The sequence below is a fragment of the Xenopus laevis genome, chromosome 5S (genome assembly GCF_017654675.1).
Source record: "Xenopus laevis strain J_2021 chromosome 5S, Xenopus_laevis_v10.1, whole genome shotgun sequence".
NCBI lineage: Eukaryota > Metazoa > Chordata > Amphibia > Anura > Pipidae > Xenopus > Xenopus laevis.
In genome coordinates, this window is record NC_054380.1 from 131,797,018 (window position 1) to 131,810,554 (window position 13,537).

The 13,537-nt window shown below is 37.1% G+C and overlaps 1 long non-coding RNA gene across 1 annotated transcript; it reads left to right on the forward strand.

Annotated features, from left to right (window-relative positions):
• Positions 1-12,079: 12,079 nt before the first annotated feature.
• Positions 12,080-12,776, forward strand: LOC121394323. The gene is made up of 2 exons (XR_005961659.1): positions 12,080-12,575; positions 12,649-12,776. It is a non-coding gene; the product is annotated as an uncharacterized LOC121394323 (long non-coding RNA).
• The last annotated feature ends 761 nt before the right edge of the window (positions 12,777-13,537 follow it).

The window sequence follows — 13,537 nt, forward strand, 5'->3', positions numbered from 1 at the left end:
AATGGGTCAAAACATTTGTCACGTGTCAGAACTTTGTTGTCAAAATAATTTTTGTTGCCCATTTGCAACAATGCATTTCGGTGAATTTTCGATAAGATTTGCCCATTACTAGAATACATATGAGAAGTTATTTGATGTTATTGGTGCTGCGAAACATGCTGGCGTCATATAAATAAATGCTAATAATAAAATTGGTGCCAAAAATTATATTGTTAGCCTTATATCTAATGCCCCCTAAAATGTAGTTTACATTTTATAGTGGAGGATAAATAGTAAAGAAGCTCATAGTGGATCTGTTTTTTGGTCGCCCAAGCAAACAGAGAGGAGTTGCAGAATAGAAAAAGGCATAATAGCAAGAGTAATATTTAAAAACTATAATCAATTAGAAAGCAATTAAAAGTTATTTAGAATATGCCAATTGATTACTTTTAAAGGACCTGTAGGAACCCATAGGGTTAATGTGCCCCTATGGCTTTAAATCCAGGGAGCCTGGGCACAACAAAGCCCAGTAAAGACAGTTTGCCCTAGAGGAACCTGAACCTCTAGTGTGGAAGTTAGGGAGCAGGGACCCCATAAATGATGCTAGTAAGTGGCAGGAATATAATAGTTATAGACTCACTAGGAGAGTAGGACAGTAAGGGAAGACAGAAAGAGCAGCTTTGTCCTCCCTCAAGGAGGTGTAGCAGGGAGTAGCACTACACCACACATTCATTTCTTCCCCTTTGCGAAGGCCCTACCTTAAGTGTTAGGGGCACATTTACTAAGGGTCGAATATCGAGGGTTAATTAACCCTCGATATTCAACCATCAAAGTAAAATCCTTCGGCTTCGAAGTCGAAGGATTTACCACAAATACTTAGATCGAACGATTAAATCCTTTGAATCAAACGATTCGAAGGATTTTAATCCATCGATCAAAGGATTTTCCTTCGATCAAAAAAGCTTAGAAAGGTCCCCATAGGCTAACATTGATGCTCGGTAGGTTTAAGGTGCCGAAGTAGGTAGTCAAAGTTTTTTTTAAAGAGACAGTACTTCGACTATCGAATGGTCGAATAGTCAAACGAATTTTAGTTTGAATTGTTCGATTCAAAGTCAAAGTCGTAGTCGAAGGTCGAAGTAGCCTATTCGATGCTTGAAGTACCCCAAAAAAAACTTCGAAATTCAAAGTTTTTTTACTTTGAATCCTTCACTCGAGCTTAGTAAATGTGCCCCTTAGTGTCCAGTATAACCCATGCTCTAGTATACTAGCTGGTTGTTAACCCCATTGGTCTGAATAGTCCAGAAACGTTTTACAGACTGATTTACTTACCACACTGCAAAGTGCAAAGTGCAATTTTCTACCAAAACCACCTTGTCTTTTACCCACAATGCAAATGTTTTTTTCACAATTTCAGTATTGTTGTGCACACCACAGAAGCTGCACAATTGTGTTTTTGCAGCTTTGCATAACGTCATTTCAAACATTTGGCATGCGAATTGCAAGTGTGCGATATATTTCGGTACTTGGCTTGTGCATCAGCTCTAAGTTCTACTCATTTTAGATTTGGCTTTCCAATTACTTGAGCTTGATTTAATCGTTTCTTCATACTGTGCTTTTAGGTGTGCTACACAATTTTGTTGTACTTTCTCTACTTTTTTTTCTGTTTTCAGTAATAGATTGTTTGATCTTCTGAATAATACTAGATTACTACGCAATAAATTTTCCGTTAATGCAATGTTCTTTCTTTGAATTTATTTAGGTGTCTTCTACAACAGGAAAATAAAAGTTTCAAATTAATTGCAAATTCACTCCAGCGATGTATTGCTCCACAACCAGAGCTAGAATACATTACGAAAGTTCACATGCAATATATCACCTTTAAACTATTCATTTCATTTCAAGATTACAAACAGGCTGTTAGACATATATTTTGAGTTTTAAGTTTGAGGGAAAAAATCAAATAGAGGTTTAACGCTAAGAAAAATCAATTAAACTTAGACTCAAAGAATCTTTGACATTGAATATTTATTAACTATTGATTCCTGCACAGGATTTGATTGATTATCCTAGCACTTTCATTCCCCCTTGATTTCATTTTGTTGAACTTTTGTTCCTCTGCAATAATGAAAAACTAAAAAGTTGCACTGAATCCGGAATTCTAACAAATGAACACAATGTTAGTAAAAGCTGCACATATTATGCTATATAATGATTATGGAAAAGCTACGTTTCCCAGCAGAGTGCACTTAAGTTGTGACCACATCCTAGTTAAGATGCATTATCATAATTAATACTTAAAGGGGAAGTAAAGTGTAAAATAGAATAAGGCTAGAAATGCGGTATTTTGTATACTAAACATAAACATGAACTTACTGCCCCACAAGCCTAATCAAACAAATGATTTATGCTTTCAAAGTTGGCCACAAGGGGTCACCATCTTGTGACTTTGTTAAACATCTTTGCAAGACCAAGACTGTGCACATGCTCAGTGTGGTCTGGGCTGCTTAGGGATCATCATAAATCATCAAAACAGCACAAGTCAAATAATATCTGCCAGAAGCCGATACAGCAAGACTGATTAATAATCAGAATATACAGACTGCACTGGGTCCTGCTTGAGTTCTGCATGGCTGGGAAGAAAGGTGGGGTCTCCTCCTGCTGTTCATAAGTATGATTGTTTCCCTGCAGAGCAGTTATTGACCATCTGACAATTCGTATCCACAGCAGTAAATGAAGGGAGAATTTCACTGCATACAGTCAGGTTTCTTAAAAAAACGGTAGACATTTTTTAATTTTTTAATTATAGTATATTGGAGATAGGTTTCTTTTTCATTAAAGAAAGTAAAAATGGGGTTTTTTTTGTCTTTACATGCCCTTTAATAAAAGGACACCAAATTGGCTATGGAACAAACCAGAAGATGTTGTATTGTAAATTACCAGATTCCCCCAAATTCTGCAATGATATTTTTCAACAATAGTCTACTAAAAAATAAACCCAATATTATTGATTTGCCTTCAATAAGGATGAATTATATTTTAGTTGGGACAAGATACCGCAGTTAACCCTGAAACTAAGCAAAATTCAAATTGAAGTAAATTCACAGTTTTTTCCAAAAACTGCATAGCTCTTTTATATAAAGATTAGAAAATTCAATTGCATAAAGTTGTGCGAAACAAAACCCTTGATCACACTAAAATCATACTAAAATCACATTCTACTCTTCATTTTCTACAAAACCTCTAGATTTTTAAAATGTAGTTTTCAAAATATACCTCCCACTGACTTTTACAGAAGCTTGTCAGCTTTTAGCTGGCAATTATTTTTTATTTAAAAAAAAACTTTAGATATCAAACAGCAATAGCAGAGGAGGCCCAGAGGAGCACATGTTTCATTCCACATAGTAGTGAGGGATCAACAGAATAGAAACTCCTGCAAGAGCCGTGGTAGCTTTCAGCTAAGGAACATAATTAGCTAATTAGCATAAAGACATTCCAGTGCACTAAGCATTTCCAACACACAATAAATACTGAGGAATCATACTTACCCAATTCAAGCTTTCTTATAACTAGCCCGTTCCATACCAATGACCCTTTTGTCCAAACCTCTGTACGTACTTCCTACATCATGTCCATTTAAGCAGACGTTCCATAAAGTCTTGCAAAGCCATAAGAGAAGTAAGGGTGCGCCATGCCTCTTAGATTGCAAAAGCCTTGACGGTGTTAGGAAGGGCAGGTGGAACGGAGGGGGTTAATATGAGAAAGTTAGTCTCGGTAGGAGGGGGGAAGTCCCACAGGAAGTGGGTCAGGATAGGGAGAGATAGTAGGAGGAAAGTAGGAGAATGAGGCAGCCTCAATTACCTTCTGAATCAAGGAGCATCGTCCCACCTGCCGGCCTTTAAGTACAACCGTTGGGCTTTGTTTATGCTGTCACAGCTTGCAGAGGGATGCTAGTTAGGGGGTGGGGGCTAGGTCCTAGTTTTGGCACAAGCGTGTCAAAATGTGAATGTTTACCTCCATGGAAAAGGGTCCCAGGAGGGTGATGAATTATGGTGGCCACCATTGCAGGCAGCCATGGTTGGAATTTTCTTAGTGGCAAGCATTCCATGGGGGTGTATAACATATATACTCCATGTTATTTTTAAAATATTTTATCATCTGTATCATCAAAATATGTGGCCTCTAATAATGGGTATGCTGGAGGGGAATGTGTGGGGAGCCGGGAAAATTATATGAGGAAGGTAGATGAGTATGAAGCCTGCCAGATTGACACTGCACCATGAGGCTACATTATGTCACAGATAGGAATGTGGGAATGCCCACACCTGTATTTCTTCCAAACAAGAACCCGTTTGAATCTCGTGCATAGTTGGGCATAAAGCAGTCAATACTGTAAGTGACAATTTGCATATTGTGAATCTTGGGACATCAGATAAATTCTTTTCCATTACCTAGGAAACATTCCTCTGTGTCCACACAGGAGTAAAACAATATATAAATAAAGTAAAAGACAATAGAAAAACCAAAACTGTGTTTCATCCATTTAAGTTCACCAAAATAATTGAGGCTACCTCCCTGTCCAGTAGGACAAAACATAATAGTGGTAAGGGAGAAGTCAGGAGGTCTTATATGGGTCATGATTAATTTATATAGGTCTCCTCCTTCCTTGTCTGGCAGGGGCATGGAAGGAATGGAAAAGAAAAACCCCTATGCAGCTTTATTACCATTTAGTACAAGGTACTGTCTTATTACGTGGAATAAAATCAGTGTAAATATTATAGGAAACTGCACTGCTGCATTTCAAAGCATTCTGTAGAATTGGTTTCCCAATAACCGATCCCATGTCCCATCCCTTTTCCACTACAAAAGAAATGGGAAATAATAATGAATGTAGGTTTATGGGAAGCATTGGGGGTAAAATAATCTCAGCAGATAAATTATCCTTGTCCCTTTTTTTGTGTGCAAAGTTAGAATAGCTGTGTTTTTGCGTTAGTTCTGTCCCTTTGCTGAAGGCCATTGCTGTGTTACATAACTATATGCACTATGACATGAACAACTAAACTGTCACATCTAACAAAGCCTTGCTTTCACATACATCTTTCAAACTGTCTGTTTGATGCTCAGAGGGTCTTTTTTCCCAACCTCACTTCTTTATAACTATTATTAGAAATCATAATATTATCAGGCGCTGTACAAGAAAGGGCTGGGTGTTACTGAGACATGTCATACAATGTTACATTGACATCAACTTCAAACATGTCCATTCCCATTAGTTCCTTTCATTTGACTCGTTGTCATCAAAGGTCTAAAATAAACCTTTCTTGCCTTAAACAATTCACTCACTGTATTGCCGGACTTTCTGTATAAGGGGCTTATGTTTTTGCTATCTTTAATATTTTAGTTAGGGTGTATGTTAGTTACAGCCATTGATTAGGGAAACATGGATGCTCTGGATGTTCCAAGGAATAGCAGTAGAATAAAGAACTTAATAAACACTGTCCTATTTCCAATTGGAAATGGGATGATATTTAGTGATGGGCGAATTTATTCACCAGGCGCGAATTTGCGGTGAATTTGCGCGATTTGCCGCCAGCGAATAAATTTGTGAAACGCCTGCGAAAATTTGCGGCAAAAATTCGCCGGCATCAAAAATGGGCGCCGGCGTCAAAAACGAGACGCTGGCGCCGTTTCGCGAATTTCACAATGGCGCAAATTCACCCATCACTAATGATATTCTCTATTAACAATAATGTTGTTAATCATCCCTGAAAGTACACTATAGTACACCATGTTCTAGGAATACTTAACCCCAATCCCCATATATATCCCTACTTGTGATGAGCAAATCTGTCCCGTTTTGCTTCACTGAAAAATTTCCAAAACTCAGAAAAAAATCACGAAACAGCAAAAAATTCACAAAATGCATTGAAGTCTATGGGAGTCAAAACATATTTTACTAGCAACAGTTTTAACGCATACGAAAATTTGTTCTCACTCCAAATGCATTAAAGTCTTCTTATGGCGTCTTTTTTTGTCTCAGTGACTTTTTTGTCTCAGCAAATGATTACATGTCTGAAAGATACGAAAAGCATAAGGCTGTATTCTTAATAAATTTTTAAAAAATTTAAAAAATGAAACTTCTATATAAATGAATGAAATAAATGAACTTCTAATCATAATTCACAAGTCTGTCTGGAAGATTGGTCTTTTGAAGTGCGTGCTCTTTCATGATATGGTTATCTGCTCCCCCAGCTGAAGGTGCACCTGGACATCTTCCTGTGTTTGGTTTTTTGAGACTTGAGAATCCTATTATACCAGTTATCAGCTTGTGTTCATTATATACCTTGACTTTTTTGTCACAGACAATTTTTTGTCCAAATGCATTAAAGTCAATGGGCCTCAAAAAAAAATTTAAGCACAATCATTTTTACGCGCACAACTTTTTTGTGTCTGTGTTTTTTTTTCACTGCAAATTTTTGCCATGGGTTCATGAAAAATTAATTTTGGCAAAACAGGCACAGTTGCACCAGGCGCAGCACAGTTGAGTCAGATCCACACACCTTTGTGTCTGTAACGATGCTGGAATTCTGAGGAAAAATGCTTGGCGGAAAAAACATGGTGATCACGCTCAAAATGACAATGTGTTCACTGCTCTTGAAGTCCTATTAAGCATAATGGTTAGCACCCGTACATATTGATTGACTAAGATCTTTCCTGAGTTGTAAAACTTTATTAAAGCACAAAAAAGAGCAATCTTTGATAGCCTAGAAAATATAATGGAACCTATATGTCAAGATAGTGATTCTCTTGGGCCCGCTTGTGTCATATAATATTGATTTAATGGAATCTCTTGAAAACTCTCTGTGTAGGAGAGAAGATGTAGTCAAAATCCTGGAGTAGGAGACCCCACTCAATGGTGATGCCTCTGTCCAAGTGCACAGACAGAGATTAGCGTTCCATAGAGCTTACAATTTTAGGGACTTATTAAACATCAAGTTTGGAGAATAAAGAACGCTGACAAGTCAACTTTTTTAAAGAAATTAATGTGACATAATATTCTCAATATAATCATAATTAAACTTGCACACAAATGAGAATCACCTTATTTAATGTATTTTCAATGGGGCTGAAAAATATCCCATGCTGTGTGGCTTGTCCGTCCATTGGCCACGTCTGTAAGGAGCAGTTTGATTTTTATCAGAAAATTTTGTCCCAGTTCTTTTTCCCCAGTAAACTGGTTAAATATAAAAAAGTTGTTAGAGAATATTCCTATAGTTTTCTATACAACCTTACCTGATTTTACTTGCTGAGGTTTTTTTTTGGGCAGAATTTTCACAGTTTCAGAAAATTCTTGTGTTTTTCTGAACTCGATTTTTGATGTCTCCCCCTATGAGGTAGGGTAATTTACATATACCAGTAGGAGGATAATAAATTCTGCAGGTTACAGTAGTGTGTCACTGCCTCATAAGCACCCCTAATGCCCCCTAACATTTAATGCCTTTTTGAATCCTTGGTTACACTCACAAATGTACTTTATTCCACCATAATGCTATGAAAAGCCATGAAAATATTTGTTGCATTTTAAACAATATCAGTCACAAAGCTGCATGCCCATTATCCTTCAAAACTATAGCCAACATCTAACTCCATCTTATCTAGTGTAGGTAAAGTAGTTCCAGCTACTTTACTTTTTTATCTCAGATCATCCTTAGCCAGGCAAAGTTTTGAATCAACTTTTGACTTTCAAACCTATTAACCGCAAATGTGTTTGTCAACCAAACTTAAGTTACAGAGGGTTTGACATCTGTGGTTAGTGAAGCAAAAAATATGGAATGTTCTGTTGTGTAGGCAAATCATTACCCTGAATTAAAAAACAATATGTAAATTTGCTGGGGCATGGTTCATTTAGCACAGATCTCACCTGGAAGACTATAATCTGTGCACAAACAGATGGTGCCAGCATGAGATTGTTTCAGAACAGGAGGACCAAAAATATGCCCACAACATAATAATCAAGAGCAGAACAAAGACATAATTTCAAGGGGGTTATTTATTAAAGGTCCAAAATTTGCCGGTGAAAATTCCCAGCGTCAATTTCTAATTTTCACGATTTTTTCGTGAAAATGTTCGAATTGCTCAATTTTTTCATGAAAAGGTTCAAATTGTTCGATTTTTTCGTGAAAATGTTCAAAGTGCTCGATTCTTTCGTGAAACCGTTTGAATTGCTCTATTTTTCGTGAAAACTGTAGAATTTCATGATTTTTTTGTGAAAACGGTAGATTTCACGATTTTTTGCAAATTTTTTGCAGTTTTGTGAATTTTGCAGGAAATTCATGAATTTTTCGGCAAAGTGAAATGGGAGAGATTCGCCCATCACAGTTATTTATGAAAAATATTGAAAAGTCGATTCAAGCTGAAAACTTTAATCAAATTTGAATCGTTTTCCTCCAAAAAAACCTCGACTTTTGTCCATGAAATATTTTTTTATGCTCAACATTTTTTTTCATTCATTTTCGAAAACGAATCTTGGCAAAAATTGGGCTCATCACTACTATTAACATCTTCAGATAGTTCAAGGGACCTCTGCCAGTGACTTCTACATGAACTCTGCAGGTTTTAGGTGGAGAATAGTTGAATTAGAACGGGTCCCAGGGTCGAGCTGTGATACAGTATATCTCACATTCAAATTTCAAATTCGAGTTGGTGTTTTAAATTTGAATTTGTGAGTTTTGACGAAAAAAAAAATGAATTTGAATTTACCATTCGAACCTCTGTACATCTTCCCTCTAAAAGTGTTTATTTATAACTGACCAGGAACTGAATATCAACAGGTTGAAAAAGCTGCCATAATAAATACTTCCTTTATAAAAAATCTCCAGGAAGTCACTGAAGACAATGAAACAGAGTCCCCATGTACTTTATGGTTCTAAAGAAGAGTATTTCAGAGGCTTCACTGAAAATCTCATTGAGTCATTCCTTTGCTCCCAAGTTCAAGTGCAAGGGCAATAAGGGGCATAAAAAATGAACCCATAAGTGTTCGTTTACATAGTACTTGCATCTGGGGTCTGGATGTACTCTGTAATTTTGTAAAAAAAAAAAAATCTACAAAATACAGTGCCAGCAGGCTGCCATAGGGTTTGGTAAGAACAGGGCTTTGTTGAGACCCGTACCTGTGAGTGCCCCCTAACTTGCATGTCAGAATGACAGGCAGGGCTGTATTTATATATAGTCCTAGGGAGGCAGCTTAAGGGGGTGGCCCTCAGTTGCCTATATTATATAGTAAATTAATTTTTTTAGAGGAAAAAAAGAATGGGGAGGGATGGTGGAGGGCATGAAAAATTAACTGCGCCAAAGCTCATTTGACTTGTTGTTAGTTTTTTATTTGTTTGTTAAAGAATTGTATTATGTTTTTGTTTCTTAATTGTAAGTGTTTTATATTAATAAAAAAATCACTGTGAATACAGTGCTCCCTGCTTTTGGCAGTGCTGTGTGTTGTATTCATACGGTGTAGGTGGGTGAGTTAGCAGGTGCCACTGGACACAGGCTGTAATGAGCCATATTGCCTTGTGCTCTGCATCTCAATCCAGGTTTTTATGAAGCACAAGGTGCAAATCTCAGCCATACCTGGGTGCAATTATTTTGCTGTGGGGCCCAAGAACCTCTAGTTACACCACTGCTAACCACTTTATAGAAGTAAACTTATGGATAATTTTTAATGTCCTTCTAAATTACAAGTAGAGGACACACGTTCCCCTATAGACTCAGCCCAGTATCATGTATGAACCCGTTAAACAACATCTCACATTAACTGTATCATAAAAGAATGAAGGTAACACAGACACATCCCCAGTACATTCCCTTGGTGAGTCATTACTTCACAATATTTGGCAGGGAAAATGATTTCTTTCAAGTGTGAGTACAAAGTATGGTAATCGCTGTGTGTAAAGCCTAATCACCAATGACAAATATAAAATGAGATAAAAACCAGCACATTTCTGTGTAACGTTTCCCAGAGACAAAACACTGAACAAATGTTATCCGAGCTGTAATAATATCAGTAAGGTACAATATCATGTCTTGTCACTTGATAAGTCATTCATTTGCTTAACATCTATCAAATGTATGGGAAAACTATTGTTATAATACAAGGGTGGTTTATTTCCACATCTTTCGAGTGGAGAATACAGTTTGACTGGTAATCGGCTTGTTATGTGAGTGAAGCTCAGTGATTCAATGCATTAAGCATCCATCTGCTTAAAATATCAGAAAGTCTGAGATTTTATTAGAACTTGTCATATGTACAACACTTTGGGGCCCATTTACTTAGCTCGAGTGAAGGAATAGAATAAAAAAACTTTGAATTTCTAATTTTTTTTTTGGCTACTTCGACCATCAAATTGGCTACCTAGACCTTCGACTACGACTTCGAATCAAATGATTCGAACTAAAAATCGTTCGACTATTCGACCATTCGATTGTCAAAGTACTGTCTCTTTAAAAAAAACTTTGACCCCCTACTTCGCCACCTAAAACCTACCGAAGTGCAATGTTAGCATATGGGGAAGGTCCCCATAGGCTTTCTAATGTTTTTTTGGTCGAAGAAAAATCGTTTGATCGATGGATTAAAATCCTTTGAATCGAACGATTCGAAGGATTTAATCGTTCCATCAAACTATTTGCGGTAAATCCGTCAACTTCGATATTCGAAGGATTTACATTCGGCAGTCGAATGTCAAGGGTTAATTAACCCTCAATATTTGACCCTATGTAAATCTGCCCCTTTATGAAAAGTTGGATAAAGAATATAAGTGGGAGATTTTCTTTTTGATCTTCTTTATCACTTTTATGAAATTAGCCAGTGAATCTGCTTAGTAATGAGTGTAGGGTGTTGCCATCTTGGAATTTGGAGACAACAATACATTCTGTGACCATGGAAACCTGAATAAACACCAGCTGCCAAAAAGTCTTTGAATACCATTGTCGTCATTATATTAAATTATTATTGTATGTTGGGCAACGTGGTGGTTAGTACTATTGCCTTGCAGTGCTGGGGTATTAGGTTCAGTTCTAGCCAGGACAATATCTGCATGGAGTTTGTTCTCTCTGTGGACGCATGTGTTTCCCCCATACAAAAAAACGATTAATTCTCTCCTGATCTTATTGGTCCGATTGGATGTGATAGGAACTGTAAACTCCACTGGGGCAGTGAATGTTGTATAATCTCTGTAAAGGTGCCATGGAATATGTTGGTGTTATATGAATGAAGAATAATAATATTTTGCTATTTGAACACCACTATCTCTGGAGCTATTGTATATTGTTTAATGTCTGCCATTGGACTTCCTTGTTCACACTGATGCCTGTGTAACACGGTTAACACAGTTAACTTAAATATATAAATGTTCGCCAAATATCTCAGATCTGCAAGAGGTTAAATTCCTGACAGGAAGAATCACTTGGACTGTACCAAAATACTGACCAAAAGTGCAGAATATACCTTTGAATGTTTTACTGTTAATTATGTTCTAGTTAAGAAATAAATAGTTCTAAGAGAGCAGCTAACTTCTGTGGGAAAGATCATAGCCACACTCTAAACAGAATCTTTACCAGACCATAATCCTTAAAGGAAAACTATACCCCCCAAACAATGTAGGTCTCTATAAAAAAATATTGCATAAAAGAGCTCATATGTAAAATCCTGCTTCATGTAAATAAACCATTTTCATAATAATATACTTCTCTAGTAGTATGTGCCATTGGGTAATCATAAATAGAAAACAGCCATTTTAAAAAATAAGGGCCGCCCCCTGGGATCGTAGGATTCACTGTACTGTATGTTAGGTCACATGAGCCAATTAACAGACAGAGTTGTGTCTTTTGCTTCCACCTGTTACAGTTAAAATTGAAGTATTTCTGGTCAGGTGATCTCTGAGGCAGCACACAGACCATCACGAAATGGTGGCTCAAGGCAAGAGATGTAAAAGGGCAATATTTACTTAAATATATATTCCAGTTTGGTAAGATTCTTTAATATGCCACTTAATATGATATGAACTATCTGTTGCTTAAGTGTTCATTTTGGGGGTATAGTTTTCCTTTAATGGACTTTCCCTTACCCCCTGTCTATATCCTACCCTTTGGTCTGGTCCCTCCTCAGTGCTTTAGTTCCACAGAAGAGGTAAGATGTCTGTTACTGCTCTAATCACCTCAAAAGTTTTATGGTTGATTTTAAGAGTTATTCTTTTGCTGAATCAACTTGTCTTACCTCCAGCTATAGCAGCATTATGCTTTTATCAGGTTAGTAGTGTGTAGCATATTCCCAAAGTGATTAATGGAGACAGGCAGAGCACATGGGATCTAAAATGTCTGCCATGAGAAAACCTGTATGCTGTAATCCTCACAGTTATAAACTGCTTATTGTACTATGCTGAGGTTGTTATGTACTAATGTGCTATGTATATTAGCTATGTTGCTTTTCCTTACATTTTCCTGTAATATGTCAGTGGGGGTGTATTGAATTAACTGCCTGTTGTAATGTAGGTGGGCTGGTGGCCTGTGATGTACCTGAAATTGGCAGCGTTCTCCTTACTGTTTTACAGGTATGTTTATACTTTATGTTAAACTTCCTCTGTTATGTAAAATCCACTATACGATCACTGTTCTGTTCCTGAGTGCTTTAGTTCCACAGAAGAAGTGGGCTGGTGGCTTGTGATGTACCTGAAATTGGCAGCGTTCTCCTTACTGTTTTACAGGTCCCCAGCAGACAGTGCCAATCAATAAAGCATTGTAAAGTTATGATATCTCTGCCTGTGTTCGAGTCCTTATGCCTGTTGCAGTAACAACCCCTACACTGGTGGAGTGTGTGGAATAGAGGGCCACGTGGGTCGGTGTGACAGAAAGAGAGGGTTACATCTGGCAAGGAAGACCCAGTCTACATATATGACCCCTATTGTCATTATTATCCTGAATTGTTATTGTACATTGATTTTACCTTGTCTTGACTCTAATCAGAGCAATTCCATCAAAGACTTACAGTTAAATCTTTGCGTTAAAGTCTACACTCTGTTCTGTCTGCTTGACATCCCCTGAGGTACTGTATATACAAAAAGAATACAAACCATTGTTCTATACAAAAATGATGGACAAGTAGATCTGCATTATCTCACTTCGAGGATGAGCAAAACTAAGTGGGTTCTGCTTTGCTGTAAATACTGTAGCTTTGCATAGATTTCACTCCTGTCTAAAATATGATTTCACTTCTCAAAACCCTTTGGAACTCGTGACATGTTTCAAATATTTTGTCATGTTTTTAATATCTCAAATTCAGATCCAAGCAGGATTGTTATTGTTGTTATTATTTACAAGATCATGTCAGAGAAGAAAAATCAACTTTTAGCATGAGATGATAAGGAAACAAGTCTTGTTTAATCTCCCTTAAGGACTAGGGATTAGACATACAGCATTGTGTCCTACTTTCACCACATTTGCGTCTGAAAAGCCTCAAGATACGATCTCAGTTACAGTGTTTTCCTATCCGTAAGCTGCAGGGGAGCACAGGCTG